Below are 14,026 nucleotides of genomic sequence, written 5' to 3'. Positions count from 1 at the left end.
AAAAAAAAAAAAAAGAAGAAGTAGAACAAGCCGCCTAGGAAGATGACTTCTACACTAAAGTACCCACCTCACTGTGGGATGTTAAACCATGCCAGGAAGTTTGGTAAGGTAGAGCAGGCCAAGACCTGGAGACCCGGTGGGCACACACCTGAGGCTTAGGTGACTCCCTGTCCCCTGGCAGACTCTTGACTTGGAACTGGAGCCATGCTTCTCACATAAAAGAAACATGCCCTGTGGTCTAGTAGGCCCAAGACAGAGTTCCCCATGCTACAGGTACCTAGAGGCCTGGAGGGTTTAGGGAATAAAGATTCCCTTGCCAAACATTCCTCCCTGCAGAAAGTATTTAATTAGGCCCTGCCCCCCTGAGAAGTGGGATATGGTTTTATGCATCCATCTTCTGCCATGACAATAAACTGCCATGGACTGTCTCTTTTGTCAAGATCTGCCATGAGGAACCTGGAAAATGCCTTTACCTACAGAGCCGCATCTTCATTCTCTCGTAGAAGGCCTCTCTACCCTCTCAGCCACAACTTCCACCAAGCCTGCCTCTGCCAAGCTACAGACAACCACCCCTCTGGGACATGCCAGAGTTCTCCCTCCCTCTCTCCCACTCCCCAATCCTGGGTAGGCATTGTCCCCAGACACCAGACCCCAACTCTGTTCTCTGCTCTTCTGCAACTCCCAGCCGTGCCTAGATGTCCAAGAGTCTGAGAATCCGAAGGCCTCACCCAGCCTTGTCGCAGGCCCAGGAACCCCCAAGCCAGCTCCAGCTTTCCCAGCTTTCCCAGCTTTCCCGGCTTTCCCACATCTCAGGCTGTGCTTCCCTCCAGCCCAGCACCTGCCCCAGCGTCCAAGTGGGACAAGTGCAGCCAAACTCCCTGTGTTCCTCCTCCCCAAGGGGCTGTGCCCAGTGGCAGAGAGGACTCAGGCCTACACCTCACAAGGGTGAAGTCCTGGGTTCTGATTCCTAGTTCCCACATAAAAACCCAGGCATGGTGATGTGTAACCTCATCTTGGAGGGTCTGCAGGGCAGAAATAGGAGGATCCCAGACACTCTCTAGCCAGCCAGTCTAACCAACTGGTGAGTTCAAGTTTTAGTGAAAGACATTGTCTCAATAATAAAGTGGATAGAGGAAGGCACCCAATGCCCACCTTTTCCCTCAACATACATCTAGTTCCTTAATTTTATATAGGTACATAGGCAGGGCAGTGGTGGTGCACACCTTTAATCCCAGCATGCAGAGGCAGAGGCAAGCAGATCTCTGTGAGTTTGTCTGCAGAGCTAACAGGACAGCCAAAGGTACACAAAGAAACCCTGTCTCAATAAAATAAAATATACGGATACATAGAATAGAGTATATTTGACATGAAGGTAAATGTGAAACTATCTACAGGGACAAAAATGACTGGTGGGAAGAGGAAAGAAGGAGAAGAGGGGAGTGGAGGGATGTGGGATAGAGATGTTCAACATGTGAAATGCTATGTAGCTTGAAAATGTGCTTCTATAATATGATACCTGGAACATGAATACATATAGTAAAATGTTTAATAAAGAAATACATGAGTAGTTTGGAGAATAAGAATATAGGCAAGGTGGAAATTTATATAGAATAATGTAGGTAACTTGAAAATACAAATTTTAATTCTAGCACAGAGGGAGGAGAGGCTCACAAGGAGCTGTTGACAGTTAATGAATCCTGAAGAAGAAAGGCTAGTTTTATTAAAGGGTTTGGTCCCTGGTTGGTAGAGCCTACTCCATTGGATAGTTCCACATCCAGGGTTATATGAACAGCACATATTAGACTCAGTAGGTTATTTAAAGGGGATTGCTGCAGGGGGTGGATCTTGGAGGAGTTAAAGGGAAGGGTGGGGTGAATGTGATCAATATTCATTGATGGGGCTAGAGAGATGGCTCAGCAATTAAAAGCACTTGCTGTTCTTGCAAAGGATCTAGGTTAGGTTCCCAATGCAGCACCAACATCAGGTGGCTCGCACTGCCTGAACTCTAGTTCTAAGGTATTCAATGCCCTCTTCTGGCCTCTGTAACTACCAGGCACACACACATACATGCAAGCTAAACAGTCATCCATATAACATAAAAATATACAAAATACACTGTATAAAATTCTCAAAGAGTTGATAAAATAGTATATTAAAAACTACACGTTGGATCATTTCATTCCTCTGCCCCAAAGCATCCCCTGGTACCTCAAATCACCTAGGGGATCTCCCTAAGCCTTCCTTGTGACCCCTAAAGTTAACCTGAAAGCCAACAGCACATAGCTGTCTGGATCAGGACACCGGTGCTTCATGCTGGCCACGCAGGCTTCCTTTCCAGCCACTCCCTATGTCACAGATTCCTCCTTTCCGATGTTCACACTGTACAACTTCTTGGATTCAATCTGTTGTCACTTTGCCGTAGAGGCTTACCCTGCCACTTCTTCTGACCTGCTCCCTTCCTGCCATGCTCTCCGTCTCTTTTGCTCTTATCTACCTTCACCTCTCTTACTCTCATTGACAGGACTTACAACTTTCTTCCATTTACTTCTGCACAGGTATTGGCTTCCTCTGACTGACCACATAGGAAGGTAGCCTCTGTGAAGGCAGGAATGTTTGTCCCTTAGCTCCCTTCTGTATCCTCCACACTTAGAGGAATATTTGGCAAGTGATGGGTACACAATAAACATCCTCCAAGCAAGTAATTCAATGGATGTGTGAATGAAACAATGTACCAAATGAAACAGGTGGAACTGTTAAGGGAAACAGCTACTACTAAAGGCAACATTACATTGAGGTAACAGCAAGATGGTTTGTCACTTGGTCTCAAATGAATCAGTTTCTCATCAGGGCCGAGCTTGCCCAGAGGAAGTCAGGAGAGTCTTGAACTATGATCAAAGCTCCAGGTCCGCATCAGTCAGAGTCTCTCTGGCTTAGATTCACGTGGCATGCTAAGCAAAGCTCCCATCACCCACCAAAGAGTTCTGTTTTCTGAACAACATCTACATTTTCATAAGATAGCTTATGTGGAGTTTCCCAGGTAACTAAGCTCCTCTAGTAAATCCCTTCCACATTAACTTGAGATAGGTAATACTAGACAACCAAGGTACGTCCTGCTGGCTACATTCCATAGGTGAGAACTCAGTGTCCAGTAAATGCTATGAGTTTGTTTCCAAGGAAGTCTGTGGTCACCAGATTTATGAGAAAAACTGACATGGGACCTGAGGCTTGAGCCCCATCATCCTGACCAAAAGGAGAGGCAGCTGCAGGGCATGCAACTGATTCCTGCTTTTCTCAGATAAAAATGGATTGCAGAAGCACCGGGTATGTGGTTAAATGGCGGACACCTACCTAGGATCTGCCGGACCTGGATCTGATTGCTGACACCACTCTCTCTGCTCCCGTGTGGTCTTATTATTCAAATGGAAAAAAATCCAGAAACTCTTCATTCAAAGTGTTGTGTCGTATGACCAGCTCTGCGTTTCTAACTACCCAGAGTAATTTTTTTAATCAATTGTTTTATAGCTTTCCAAAACTATGGATAACTCTGCTCTCCAGAGAGTTATTGCATAACAGGCTTTTGGAAACCTAAAACGATATGTGTGGTGTCATACAGTAGCCTCTAAAATTCCCTATTATTGGTTGCCATCTGAAATGCGCACACACCACCTCATCAAACAGTAACTGCCGTGTAGAGAGGTACAGGGTCATGGTCTCTGATCTGTCTTTAGCTATCAGAACTGTTGCGTAACTAATAGGAAGAGCCCACTCCTCTGGCTCCACGCAGCCTCTGGTTATAGAGCAGCAGTGAATTCTCGGGATGCGAATTCAAGATAGACACATCTATACCACATTTATTAATACCATAGTAGAAAGAGCATCTCATCTCTCTGTGAAATCTCTCTCTCTCTTTTGGGAGATTTCCTAGGGAAAATCCATGTATGATACTTGGTTGTAATTGAATCAAGGTTATGGCCAGACCAGGTAACAAGCTCATGTGACTATGTGTAGCACAGGGGCTTGCAATAACAAAATACCCAAGGCCAAGCAAGTTATAAGGAAGAGTCTGGTTTGGCCTATAATTATACACAAAATTGGACAGCTACACCTGGTTTGGTAGTCAGCTCATAATAGTGAAGGAGAAAGGAGAAGTAAGTGAGTGGAAGGAACATGTGTGTAAGAGTCACAGAAGGGAAATGTGCCGCCTTTATAACAACTAAGTCTCATGGAACCCACTCCCACTAACTCTCATTCTTACAAAGCCTAATTTCCACTCAAGGGAACTAAGCCAGGTGCATCAAGAATGTCAGCAATTCATTCATGAGGATGCTGCCACAAGATGAGATCACATCTCCTTACACCCTCTTCTTCAAGACCCCACTACTTCTCAATGTCCTTCCTCTGAGGGCCCAACTCCCAGCACATGAGAACTTAGAGAACACCATATCTAAAGCCATAGCACTATAAGAAGCTCTGCATCCTTTCTTCTCTGGACAACCTTCTAGAAGCTGGGCAGTGCATCCTAATATTTGCTGAGTCTGAACAGAAATGCACCCAAAGAGAAGCATAGCCTGACATGAAGAAAAGGGGGAGAAATGTTGTTCATGTCTGTGTGTTCAAATAGATGTACACGGGAGAATGCACTTCACAACAATAACAGCAACAAACAACAACAAAACTCCCTGGTGGAAAAGCTCTCCCCAACCCAGAAATGGTACTCCTTCCTTCCCAACTCTCCTTCAAGACTGATTTTCTCTCCCAGTACCCAGGTGGGTGCTTTGGGGAAAAACACTCTCACCCAGAGTTTCTGTTGTAGAATACTGAGCTCAAGTTATAAGATCCATTTAGGACAGTCTTGAGATCTTGTGTAACAGCCATTCCCTCCTATGATCCCCATATTATACAAATATGGCACCTCAAATATCCCCTTGTGTCCCAGAGGATACCTGAACATGGTCTTCATGTCTGTGGTCCATTTTGCTAAGCTTAGATGTCACCATTAAGGGTAACATTTTCAGTTGAACAATTCAAACTAAAATTAGCCTGACTTTTAGTCACTCTTTTCACCCCAAATTACGGAGGTAAAAGTGTTCCTAGGAACCACATTCCCCCAGTCGGATTGTCATAGATTAAATGATAGTACCAGAGCCCCAAAAGGTATGCCAACTGACACAGCGTCCTGAACCAGGCCTGTGGCTCCTTGTTCCCTCTCTAAGGCTCTTTCTTCAGCAAATGTCTCAGTTTTGGTGTAAATAAATTTACTGAGGCATTTCCTAGGAACAGAGAGAGGAGGAAGGCAACTAAGTGGGTATTGGATTCCTGAAGTAGGTAGCAAGGCACAGCAAGAAAATGAGCAGACCCAATTCACAAATCTTGCCTGGGGCTAGACCTTTATACATTTAATATAGTATGATAGGAATAATGGATCCACTCAAGTCTTCCTCCCTTCCCAGGGACCAAATCTGCCTGCTCTTCTCGATGGTCAGATAGAAATGATGTGCAGGGCAATGACATTCCATATACATTGTGCCCTTGATGTCCCACGGCACATGTTCCTGGAGGGTTAGAATTCTTTAGCCGACTTCCCGTCTGCTTCTCCTTCTCACACCAACGACTTGTACCCAAGAGTGTATATCTATTATAATTGCTACCTAAAGAGAATAAGAATTACAGATAAGTAATTTTCTTTTTCTAATCTAACCCCCTGGAGGCACGTTAGCAGTTAATACGGACGATGACAGGCGTTTCTGCTATAATTTATACCACTCCATTTTTCTTAATCATGGATTTTTGCATCTCTTACGTCACCTGCTTAAAATGGAAGCAGTGTGTGTGTGTGTGTGTGTGTGCGCGCGCACGCGCGCGTGCCTGGGTATTGGTGCTTTTATATGTATAGTCTCCCTTGCAAAGTGTTGAAAATGCCCACAGGATCATGAGAAATGTATATGAGCACCTTCTTTTAACTGCAGACAAATCCTCTTGAAGCAGTTGACACAGCACTTCAGTGGGACACCCTATCTCAAGTATTCCAGGAAATATGAAAGGTTAAGATGTGGTACTTGTCTTTGCTGAGGAAATCCCCCTTAAGGAGGTACAGTGTAATGTATGTTGCATGCTATAACATAGGAGAAATTTTAGGAAATGCCTGAAGGGGACGAAATTTAGTATTTGTTATTGTTCTCACATCTAGCACAAGTCCTGATGCATGAGAATATGTTAGTAAATATTGTTGATTTGCCTTAAATTCACTAAGAGCTATTGAAATGGTACAGGATTCTGACCTCACATTTGACTTCCATACCTACTCCTTAAAATGCAGCTTGGTGCAGCCAGCCCTAGAGGATCCAGGCCAAGCAAGTGTTCCCTATCACAAGCATCTCCAGGTTCTAAGCAGGATCATCTAAAACTGTCACTGGCAACAGATGAGGTCTTATGGTACTGCCACAAAATGGTCTCAAACGGAATGCATAAAATAAAATTTAAAAAAGACTATTCTCAGTGTGAGAAGATGAACTCATTTTAAGAAGTTCTTTATTTTCTTGTCTTCATCCTGTGCATGTGGCCACATTGGACAAAGAGTCTTTGCCTAGGAAATTAAACAAAGCATCCCAAGATGATGGATTTATCCTTAAGTGTCTGGTGCATCTTAAATGTGATGACACATGTCCTTGTAAAAGAGAGGAAGAGGGACATTAGTGACAGAAAGGAAAGGGCAGGACCATGTAACTATAGCCAGAGACTTCAGGGGAATGACCACAAGCTAAGGGATAACACGGCCAGAATGTACAGGCAAGATTCAACCCTGGGGCTCTGGGGGTACCTCTGTACACACCTTGATTTTGAACTCTGGGATTAAAAGCTGTGAAGTAATACATTTCTAATGTTTTGGTTTTATCTAATTTTTTAAGTCCACATACAAGGTTCACTATGGTATTTCCATACACATGTGCCGGTATCCTTTAATATTACTCATACATGCCCAGTTCTGTTGCTTTAAGCTATTAGGTAGTAGGTATTTGTTATAGCAGCAGTTAGGAAACCAATAGAGACCCTAATCTGAACTGTCTACATCCATGAATACTAAAAACTCCAGGGATAGCTTTGTCTTCTCCAAGTCTTCATGCGAACCTGAATGAGTGGTGTTCGTTCTAAGCAGCATGTATAACATTTCTGAAAAGCTTCAGTTTCCTATAGGAAGCTTAAACATTCAAATACCTGCAATCTGATATGAGCCGTGGAAGGAAAACAAACTTCAGGCATCCTTTCACTCGGACTCACCACAACCCACAACCAAATAGTCTATCCTCGAGCTGTTCCTTTCAGAAGCTCGTCTGTTCAGTAAATGCTTTGTTGAACTGTCTGCATCTCTGCATATTCTTAGAATTACACTCTTTAACACTTTAAGAATGGATTCCCCTGTAGACTTCTCTATCTAGTTACTAAAAGTTGGGGGTGAAGCTTGGGGAAGTCTAGGGATATAGAGCACTTACCCACCATGCATGATGTCCTGGGTTAAATTCCTAACACAATAATAATAATAACAACAACAATAGTAGTGGTGGTGGTAGTAGTAGTAGTAATTTAGCAGGAATCAGATCTCCAGTCTTTCTGTTCTCTTTCCTGAATTAGCCTAAAGAAGTATCATGCCTACAGGTGTCCATACATGAAGCTCTACTGGTCACCCTACATACTCATTGTAGGGTTTACCCCGGATTTATCAAAACTGCATAAAATGTACTTTAATTACTTAATGATAAAATGGAATTACACAAGTGTATATCAAATCCTTTATTCTCTTCATTTGTCTGGTTGGGGGGTTGCTATGCAAACCTTCCAGCCCATGTGAAGACTTGGAGAAGACACAGCTGTCCCAGGGTCTGATATAAGCAAGGCAAGCTCTCCTTGCAAGCTCTGAGCCCAACCGCTAGATCCTCCCACTGTCCTATTTGTGTCAAAAGCAATCCTTGCTCTGGTTTCCAAGTCGCTGTCGTAGCTCACAGTGGTTGCCTTCCTTCTGGCATTTCCCTCGCTTTCCATGAGGACTGTGTGCATGTCCTGTTGACATCCACAGGAACCCACAGCAGGCAAGACACCAGCTCCCACACCACACCATCATTGCTAGAATATTTAGGGCAATGCTTTGTGCATAGTAGTCACTCAATAAACAGAAACCTAATGGAATTAAGAAGGTAGTTACAGCTAGACTGTAGGACACTAAGCAACCGGAGGAAAATAGAAGCAGACATAATTGTGACGAAACAAAATCAGCAAGCCCATTGCTTTTCTAGCCAGTGTGACCTTTGACCTTTCCCCTATACCTTGTTTTTTTTGTTGTTGTTTTTTTTTGTTTTTTTGTTTTTTTTTTTGTTGTTGTTTTTTTTAGAAAATGGGAGAGAGGGGAAGGAAGGAGGAAGTGACAAAGACCAGGACAAACAAGATTTTCCAAACTGCATACAGCCTCTCCTTAATTCTAGGTTAGTGTTCAAAACACTTCACAATTGCACTCCCCTTGACCCCACTCCCACCAAACGCCATGGCAAATCAAAATTAGAAAGAGGCTACCATTGTTCATCAAGCTCTGTGGATGTTGACCGGTGGCTCGCTTCATCCTGGTGACACTGTCTGCAAAAATGATTTCTGCACATAGTGAGTGGTGGTCCAATGGGGTGCTGCAAGAAGCCCTTGGTGAAAGAAAACAAAAGAGACTAGCTGGACCCCACACAGGGGAGATGGGTACAGAAACACTGAGCAAGACCACTGAAGTGTTTGTTTGTATATGTATTTATTCATTCATTCTTTCTTTTCCCTGTTTGCTCTTTGGAGAGCTGATGGTCTAGCCTTGGGTGCATGCTAAGTGCATACTCAACCTCCAAACTGAAGGAGGTACACCTCCAGCCTCCTATACCCTTGTCCACTTTTAAAGTCAAAATTCTTCTGGATTTTACCCCCTCGCCACCCACCCCCCCCAGAAAAAAATCACAGAATACAGAGCTTTGCCCATTGTAGAAACAAACCTAAATTCTAAAATTGTTCGCTCCTCATTACCTTACATGAGTAACAACAACTTCTGATGGTTACAGCGAGCCAAGGTGACCTCTGTCAATGCGCGTGGCACAGCCATTGACTCCATAAACCTTTCAATTTTATCAACGCGTGTTTCTCCTCAGTTACTCAAGGTACTCTTTAGCCAAGCAACGTGTAAGACAAATTTATTAAGTTAAATTTCCCTCAGATATTAATTAGCATGTCGCTTCTGTACGGTAAAACTGATAAATCATGCTCCATTGACTCCAACCTGCAGATCTCCTCCAGCTTCCCGAGGTGGGGAGGTGAGCGTTGGGTGCCCCTCTAGGGATCCCCACCCCCAGTTTACTGGCATTTTCAGTTAGGGATGCAGAAACACTGGAAGAAGTCTATTCTTGGGATTCACCCGGAAATGGGTTTAAGTGGTCTTCTTGCTATCTAGTAAGAGGCATGTCCCTTCGTTTCTCTGTTTCTGCTTCTCCATCTGTATAAAAGAGATGATACGCTGGGGGGGGGGGAGAGGGGGTCTGAGGGGGGTGGTACACACCTGCAATCCCACTACTTAGGAGGGCAGTCAAAAAGAAGAAGAAGATAATAAAAAGGGAAAGTAACATTCACGTGGGGATAGATAGTCATGGCAAAGAAGGAAGAGCCCAGTTCCTTTTTCCGGTTTCTTCAATTCTGTTCCGATCCTCGATCCTCACATCCTTCCTGTCTCACGCGCCACTGAGGGCTTCCTGCCAGGCCGGTCTCCTCTCCCTGCCTTTGCTTTCCTAGGGTGCTTTGCCTGCAGCAGACTTTTCCTATTCTTAACCGAAATTCTGTCTATTCTTCAAGACTCCAGTTAAATGCCTTCTTTCTCACAAGGCTTCCCCTCTGCCTCCTTGGCGTCAACTTCTCCTTTCCGGGATGTCCGGTCCTTGGTTTTTACCCTTTGTGTAAAGCTTCTCCTTGTGTTTATAGTCATTCACCCTAAGTCTTGTCCTCAAAGGGAATTTTCCTAAGAACACAGTCTCTCCCTGTGGGTTCTAATATCATTTTCTCACAGGGTAGTCGCACCTCAAGTGCTTAAAGCAATAATTTTGAGTGGCTGAACCACTAACAAATTATATGTGTTTGTATAATGCTTTTCTGTGAATGAGAAAATGAGAAGTTTAGATTATTTGAAGGAAACCAGAAACCCTGCTTTCCATTCTATGTTCTATACATTAAAAAAAAAAAATCTACATGTGTTTACCTGCAAGGTTAGGGAGGTTTTTAATAGCCGCCTTCACTGTTTCAAATATTCCATAGTTTCTCATTTTCTGTGCAGAAAAGCAAATTAATTTAATTATGTCACTTGCTAGCATTAGACAGCTCTGGGATTTCGTGTAGGAGAAATCAACGTAACCACTGGTTTCATTAATTCGGTGATGGAAAACGTGTCAGAATATCACCTGTCTTTGGACACACTAGTGAATTGACTGCATTTTTCCTCTTTTAATTTGTTTGGGGTCCTACAAGTGCCATATTAAACACAACCAACCTACCTAGTCTCCCAGTCATCTCTATGAATCCTTAGAGTTCTGTTTCCATGTCAAAAAAAAATGTCAATTTTTTTCAAGTGATAAATGGAAAATAATGCTTCTTTAAAATGCTCACAGGTTCTGGAATTGACATAAAGTGTCTTCTGTCTCAGAAGACAAGCATCCTTGACATCTTGTGTATGCAGAACAGAACCCTTCACTCCAGCACACTGTCCCAGGCATGAAAGTAAGTTCTCTACCAAGGACAAGGCGAGGAATAAGCCTGGTTATAGGTAAGGTCGATGTCTCCTCATCCATTTAACCTGCCTGAGGACAGTTTATTAGCATCATACTGTGAGGGTCTTTGAATGCAGAACTGAGGCTGGGGCATTATTATTCTTCCCACCACATGGTTCGGGTAAGACTGTCCACAGGGAGAATTGCACCACTGTGGTGCTATTTGAGGATATTTTATGATTTGTGTATTCTGTGTATGAAGAGAGTGTTAACAATCTTGAAATGAATATATTTCATTTCAGGCCAGAAATCTAGCCCTGTCTTCTTCTACACTGTACCAGACTCTACACCCTCACACATGGAGTATATGATAGTATCTGTCTTAAAATTCAGGACATCAGGGCTCGAGAGACAGTCCTGTGGGTTAGAGTACACGCTGCTTTTCCAAAGATATTGAGATTTTGTTCCCAGGATCCATGTCAGGTAGTTCACCGCCACTACAAATCCAGCTTCAGGGGATGTAGCGCCCTCCTCTGGACCCTGCAAGCAGCTACACTCTCACAACCACAGAGAAACTATATGCACGCATAATTTTAAAAATAAATGAAATCCTTTAAAATTTCAGGACACTTTCCCCCCATTTATAAGAGGTTTGTGAAATATATCTTTAAACACTCATATTTTAAAGAAAAGAATTTTTGTTGTTAAAACTGTGATTTAGTGATTAGTGCCATTTCATCAGTATGATTCTCCAAGATATTTGAGTGCCCTCAATCTCTCTTTAGTGATAAAGTGTCTTCTTTCAGAAACATTCCATGACAATGCAGTAGATCTCTGGACATGTCAGGACACAGCCGTCGGCTCCGCATTTCCATTGGGTGTAGTCCTGTTACCTGCCTCTTGTCATTCACCACTATCAATATGAAAGAAAGAAGCCATGTGAGCAAAATGCCACAGTCAGGAGTTTCAGGTCTTCACTTGTCCACAGAAGCACTATAAATAAATAAATAAATAAATAAATAAATAAATCCAACAAAAACCTGAGAGGGCATAAATAACTTTAAAGTATCTCTGGAAACCAACCAAAGATCTAAATCTTATTTGTTCAACTTAGGTATTCATCAAGATTAACAAAAAAGGTATGCCATATATATACACACACACACATAAATATATATATATATATATATATACACACACACATATATAATTCTACCATTGGCAGCAACATGGATAGAAGTGGAGGACACTGTGTTGAATGGCATTGATGGGCTAGATGAAGAACGATGAGTAAGCACATTCTCACGCATATGTGGAAGCTACAAAGTGTCACCTCAAACAGACACCAAGTTGAATAGCAGTAATCAGGATCTGGTGAGGGTTTGGTCAAGAGAATGATGGAGAGAGAATGGGTCATCATCACAGAGATGTTATGAGAGAAAGTAAGAATAATTTCTAAGGTTGTATAGACCAGTAGGCTAACTATGATTGACAAGCGCTAACTGAATATTTCAAAGCACCTGGTAGGATTTTGAATTTCTGGTAGGATTCCCCAATACAAAGACATGATGTCTGAAGTGGCACGTCAGTAACCTGATGTGGTCATTGTACGTGGGGTAACTGAACCCAAATGGAACATTACACCTTAAGTGTGAGTAATTACTATGCCAATTAAAGCGTAAATATATTTTTAAAAGAGACTAGTGGGATATCGACAAGAAAAGGAGAACCAATTCAAAACAGGAGGAAATTGTTGGCGTTTTTGTTTTCAGTTGTCTGATGTCCTTCCCAGGCAACCAGTAAGGAAGACGTGCCCCACCCCCAGTCAGTTCCATGTTAGGCCAGAAGGGACAAAGTGGAACTTAACTGCAGTGCTGTGAGGTGTCTGTGGCTACCCAAAGGTCCCCATCTGAATCAGAGCACAGACAGCACAGCACATTGCTCATGGCAGCAGAAAGAACAGAGGTGACTGTGGGGTCCTCAGAGTTGGGCAACTGGCAGGAAATTAAAGCCTTGCACATGTGGAAAGCGAAATTTCCCAGCACAGGAATACAAGAGCACCTCTGAGACCCAAGAGTGAGACTCTAGATGCTAAGACATTGGAATGCAGTTACAGATATACAGATTTGTCTAAATAACACACACAAAGGCACATAGATTATCTGGCTGGAAAGGACTTTAGAAGACCTCATGCTTACTCATGACTGACCCCAAAGTTCCCCACACTCCATAGTACCCAGACAATAAAACACTCCACACAGTACCAGCCTACAGAAATCGAGAGGTAGCTGCTTCCTTTTAAATGTCCACACATCAACAAAACATACTAAGGCCTTCAAATACACAGAAAAAAAAATATTCTGAATATTTTGAATAAAGTATGTTGAATGTGCCCATTCAAAAGTAGAAGAATAAACCATCCCTTAAAAAAAATGGGCATTTTGTCTACCTAGAAGAAACATTAAAAATAACAGTCTTGCCAGGCGGTGGTGGCGCACGCCTTTAATCCCAGCACTTGGGAGGCAGAGGCAGGCGGATTTCTGAGTTCGAGGCCAGCCTGGTCTACAAAGTGAGTTCCAGGACAGCCAGGGCTATACAGAGAAACCCTGTCTCGAAAAACCAAAAAAAAAAAAAAAACAGTCTTAAAGATACTCAAACAGGGAGAGGAAAACATGAACAAAGAGCTAAAGGAAATAAGAAAATGATTTACTAGTGTGAACAAGATAATATCAACAGAGATAAAATTATTTTTAAAAAAAATAGAGCTGAAAAACATACAATAACTAATTTATAAGTCTTGAGAAGTTTTAAGCGAGACTCAAAACAGCAAGATAAGGAACCAGAAAACACAAAGATGAGTTATACAAAATTATCAAATTTGAGAAACAGGAGAAAAAACGAGCAGAGCCAAAGAGAATTCTAGACCATCAGAAGTAAAATAAAGAGAGCAATCCAAAAGGAGAAAAGAAAGAGACAGTGATGTAGCTGAAGATGGCTAAAAATCTCCACAAGTGAGGAAAGACAAGTCTACAAATCTAAGAGAGTCAAGAGCTCCAAGTAGCATAAACTCCAGTCTAGTACAAACACGCATCAAAATAACTGTAGATATTCTGGCAACGGAAGCAACACAGGCAACTGACTCATCACTGAGTCTCGAAGAACTCCAGCAAAACCACTGCAATCATCCCAGTGAAGAACCTTCCAGGCCAGAGGCAGCCACCACAGTATGGGAGAGTTAAAGTACAGCAATTGGGGACCTGTCT

This window comes from Mus caroli, chromosome 13 (genome assembly GCF_900094665.2).
Source record: "Mus caroli chromosome 13, CAROLI_EIJ_v1.1, whole genome shotgun sequence".
NCBI classification, from domain to species: domain Eukaryota; kingdom Metazoa; phylum Chordata; class Mammalia; order Rodentia; family Muridae; genus Mus; species Mus caroli.
This window is presented reverse-complemented; position numbering follows the sequence as displayed.